The sequence below is a fragment of the Physeter macrocephalus genome, chromosome 6, assembly GCF_002837175.3.
Source record: "Physeter macrocephalus isolate SW-GA chromosome 6, ASM283717v5, whole genome shotgun sequence".
Lineage (NCBI taxonomy): Eukaryota > Metazoa > Chordata > Mammalia > Artiodactyla > Physeteridae > Physeter > Physeter macrocephalus.
Window position 1 is genome coordinate 48437705 of NC_041219.1, and position 5282 is coordinate 48442986.

Sequence of the window (5282 nt, forward strand, 5' to 3'; positions counted from 1 at the left end):
TCCAGTTTCTGATGTTTGTGATGCCACATATGGGCAGCAAGGGTTTCTCTTCTTCCCTCTCTTGTTTCCCTGCACTGGGAATGTTGTTGGTAGCTCTGAAAGGACACTGGTCGAGAATCGGCGTTGGGGAGGAAGCCAGGAAACTGCTGACCTGGGTTCCGGGTTCTGTGAGCCTGACGAGGTGTGAGGTCCCTGGAGAAGCCCTTTACCACCTTCTCAGCCTCATCCATCTATCTTCCCCAAGATTAACACTGTTCCCAGAGCGGACCCGAACCTGCATAGTTTTGGCCTTTGCACGTGTCATACTTGCCTCCTTAGCTCCTACTTAGTCTTCAAAATCTGATTTGAAGTCAGCTCCTCTGTAGAATCTTCCTTAAACCTCCCCTGTGCAGAATGGCCTCTATTGGATGGGTGGGTGGATGGATGGGTGGGTGGATGGATGGATGGATGGATGGATGGATGGATGGATGGATGGATACATGGATGGATGGATGGATGGATGGATGGATGGATGGATGGATGGATGGATGGATGGATGGATGGATGGATGGATGGATGGATGGATGGATGGATGGATGGATGGATGGATGGATGGATGGATGGATGGATGGATGGATGGATGGATGGATGGATGGATGGATGGGTGGGTGGATGGATGGATGGATGGATGGATGGATGGATGGATGGATGGATACGGGTGGGTGGATGGATGGATGATGGATGGATGGGTGGATGGATGGATGGGTGGGTGGATGGATGGATGGATGGGTGGGTGGATGGGTGGGTGGATGGATGATGGATGGATGGATGGGTAGGAAAGCTGTGAAGAAAGAAGTGATATCAGGAGAAAGTCTAGGTTCAGTGAAGGTGAGGACAAAGAGGTAGAACTCAGGCTTGAAGTAACCTGGGAATGAAGGGAGCATGTTCACCCAAATCAGAACCCCCCAGGAAGTGTGGCTAGGCTGAAGAAGAAGTGGTCAGGTCTACTGAGTGGGCGTGGGTAGCCTGGGAAAGGAACCCTGGGCTGACTAGGGTTATAGATAGAGTTGGAGATTCAGTGTGGACCTCAGGTCAGAGGAGAGGGACAGAGAAGCTGACTCTGGAGGGGTGGGAAGGGAGGCACATTCCTCAGCACCTGCTGTGTACACTCCTACGACGATTTCTTTAACCCTTGCGGCACACCTGTTTCTTCCACCTTAATCATATTTTTGTTAAATGCAAAGATCCTGAGAAAATCCAGGCCCTGAACGTGACCTGTGTCTGAAATTCAGCCCCTTCCCAACGCGCTTTTCATTAAAGCAGCCCTTTGCTTCCTTCAGTGTTTCATTAGTTTCGTAGCTGTTTACAGTCAGAGCAATCAGCCAACAGCATGCAGTTCTGGTCTTCGGCCATCGTAGAAACTAAACCTCGTGAAGTGCCCTAACACGACATATTTAGGCACATTTTCTACACATTCAGAGCTTTCCTTTCTCATAAACGTGTAAGTCAATCCAATAAAAATATTCAGCTCTTGCTGTATTGTTCAATCATGTAAGAATTCAGCTCTATTTTAACTGAAGGTCAGATCACGTTTGAACGTTCGGAAGCTTTGTGACATCCAGCAGTCACTTCTGAGGGAGAAAGAGCAGGATGGCCTTGGGAGGCTTTTGTTTCTGATTCTGAAGTTTGCTACTGTTTTTTGTTTTTTGGCCGCGCCGTGCGGCACGTGGGATCTTAGTTCCCCAACCAGGGATCAAACCCGCGCCCTCGGCAGTGGAAGCCGGAGTCCTACCCACTGGACCGCCGGGGAAGTCCCTGAAGGTTGCTGTGTTTGATCCTTGTCTCACAGGAGAGGAAATGAGGACTCAGAAAGGTTGGATAACTAACCTGGGGTCATGCTACTGACCGAGGTCGGTTGGACTCCAACCCTTCGTCCTGAAGAACCGCCGTCTCGTAGCCCAGCTAGGATGACCCTGTCCTCGAGCCCAGCTCCCTGCATCAGCACCTTCTCCTTCCTCTCTGTCCCCAGGCTGAGCCCACCAAGGACAGCCCTTCATTTCCTCTACACTAGTTCCTTAGCCCGGTGCCCGGCACACACAGGTGGGCCTGGAAACTTCTGTGGGTCTGAACTGTTGATGCGACCAAAGCTCGCACATGCAGCCAGGAATCTTCATTTAAATGTGCACGTGTGTGATATGATTATTTTGTAATATTTACATTTTATATATACATTTATAAAAATACATATTTATATATTAATATATAAATTGTATTTTATAAAATAGTAATATAAATTATGTAAACATCTATATAAAATCTATGGATATATGCAAAAGTTTCTATAAATATAAAATAAATACTATACATTGTAATAGTATTTATATATAAATTAGATTTTGATCTATTCTAAATAAACTCACTTATATTTTTTATATATGGTTACAATATATATTTTGCATCTATAATAATCAAACTATATATTTCTATATCATATATTAATTGTATGATATTTAATATAATAATAATATATAGAAATCCATGTATGTCTGATCGTAGCTTTTGCAGAAGCGTTCCCTCCACCTCCGTCGCTCTCTGTCCTAAAATAGCTGTCAGGCTCGCGTAGCCTCTCACCCCTCTCCTTCAAGCCCCCCGAGCCCCTCTGAGCGCCGCCCCTGGGATGGGTGCTGTCGGCAGGTAACCCACAGGCCACTGAGGCTGGTGGGCGCCCGTGGTGGTCTCAGGCCTGGGGAGAGAAGAGGGTGACGCTGATGGGGGTACTGAGGCGGCAGGAGAGCTCGGGGCCGTGCCCCCCACAGGGGCCGCGCTGACCCCGGCCCAGACAGTGCCCAGGGAGGGGCAAGTGGGAGTGGCCCGGTCCTACTGAGGGTGGTGACAAGCCCGCATCTTTAGCCGGGAGCTGAAGATGTTCATGGACGTTCAAACAGGACAGAGCTGCCGTGTCATCGCCAAGCAGGGGCAGAGAAAGGGTGCTGACAGCCCGCAGAAGCCCGTGCTTATCTCTCCATCAGAGCTAAAGCCCTTGTTTGCTTAGAATAGCCTGGAATTCCGCCCTGCTGCTGGGCATTTCACTTTTGAAACTCAAGCTCAGGGAGTGAAAGGGGGGATGGTGTGCCCAAATTCCCCTTCTGAGCATGAACTTGGTGGTCCTGGCTGGGAACTGACCGCTGGTGCAGAAGGCCCTGGGGACCCTTCGGTCTCCCTGGAGCCTTCGCTCCCCGCGGGCTGGGTGTCGGGCCTGACTGCTCTGCTCCATGTGCACACTTCCCAAGTCTGTGGCAGGGCTGTTTGTAGAGAGCAGCTTGGAATCAGCCGTTGGATGCAGCAAACGATCAGTGGCTGTTTCTCAGCACGTGGTTGAGGAGCTCCAGGCTCCAGGGTGTTCTCTGCGGGCACCGCTGCAGTGGTGTACGGGCACCGAGCGCTCTTTCCCACCCTGCCTTCTGTGACGTCATGTTGGTAGCTTGAGATCGGCCACGGAGATTGTCGTGTGGCACAAGCAGAGAGCCGGCCGCTCTAGCACACCCCTGCACCACATGACTTTGGGCGAGTCCTAACATCAGAGCGGGTATGATGGAGGAGTGACCTTTCCTAAATGTCAACAGCTACGGGTGGCACCTGCTCTGTGCCAGGCACTGAAGATCTGCAGGGAGGGCCACCTCCTCCAGGAAGCCTTTCCTGATCCCCTAGCCTTCCTCACCTCCATCCTTGCCCCTGCCGGACAATGTGCAGACTTCTCTCAGACCACGGCACTCATCTAGATCTGCCACCAGCTTTGAAACCAGGATTCTGTTCGTTTTCTCAGTGTCACCGAGAAGAGTGTCTGGTACCAGTTGAGGAAATGCATGAGCTCAAGTGGAAATGAAGCACTGAGCCCACTGGTCTGGCGGGGAGGTAGCCTTGCACACGTGGAGCTCACACCTTGGCAGACGCTGTGCTGGGGTGTCTGGATCACACAGTGCAGAAACACTGGGTCAGGTGGCATCATATGCTCAGTGAGGAATCTGAGGCCCAGAGAGAACGGTGGTCTCTCCTAGCCCACGCAGGTGGATAACACTCACGTCAGCCCCATCTGTCTGGTCCCAGAGCACAGGAGCATTCTCTCCGTGAGCCTTGGGGTTGCCCTGCGTGGCCAGGCAGTGGCAGCAGGGTCCGGCCTGGAGATGTGGAGCTTCCAGGCACAGCTCTGGGGAGAGTTACGGAATCCACTCTTACCACCCAACCCCGCTCCTCTGCAAGTCTGCAGAACGCCTGGGGTTGTTCCTTCTTCCCGTGTGACTGAGCTGAGCTTGTCTGCCCTGTACTCTGAGCCTCGGCCCGGGAGGCCTCGGATCATGACCTTTGCCTGGTCCCTACCTGGTCCGGGCAGAACTCCTCGCCACCCCAGCAGCTGCACACAGGTTTCTGCTTCCCCAGAATGGACACCTGTCTCCACTCTGCCACCTGTCCCACTTCTGCTTGCCCTGCTTGGGCTGGACCTGAGCCGCCTCTTGCTTACCTGTTACCATGAACACGGAACAGTGAACTTAGGTGTCACCCTCCAGAAAAGAATTGTGGAGAGCGAGGGAGCCAGGAGTATGTCCCATGGGGAGTCGGGACCGCACTGCAATCCTCAATGGGAGGGATTGAGGGAAGAGGATCATACCTGCTTTATTTCTTCCCAAGGGTCACAACTGGGCACAGTGGGTAGAAGGGAGTGGGACAGGTGTCTACTGGGCATCTACTCCATGCCAGGCCCTTTATCTAGACTCTTAAATCCTCAGTCATGGAGATGGTGGTAGAGGAGGGAACCTGGGCTCAGAGAGAACAGGAGCTGGTGTTGACCCTAAGGCATCTGACTCCAGAGCCCACACGCACAGATTCCCTCACACTCTGGGCCACACACGACGGACAGGTTGTAGCGAGCTCACTGTCACTCGTCCCTAGAGGTGGCAGCAGAGCCCGGGAGTGACCACTTGGAGGGAGACGCTAAGCATCTGGTTCAGGTGGGACTTGATGAGGCCTAAGGCCTCCTCTAGCTGTGAAATTCCTGGAGGGAAATCGTTTCCCAGATCTCCGTGTTCCTTCGGTCCCTGCTAACTCCCAGAACACCTTCTGCTCTCTCCCCAGGTGTTGTGCGCCAGGTGCGGCCCATTGTGGGGCCATTTCACGCTGTCCTGAAGCTAGAGATGAACTACGTGGTCGGGGGCGTGGTGTCCCACCGAAATGTCGTCAACGTCCACATCTTTGTCTCTGAGTACTGGTTCTGAGGGCCAGCTCACAGCGCAGCCAAGCCTGCGCCTCCA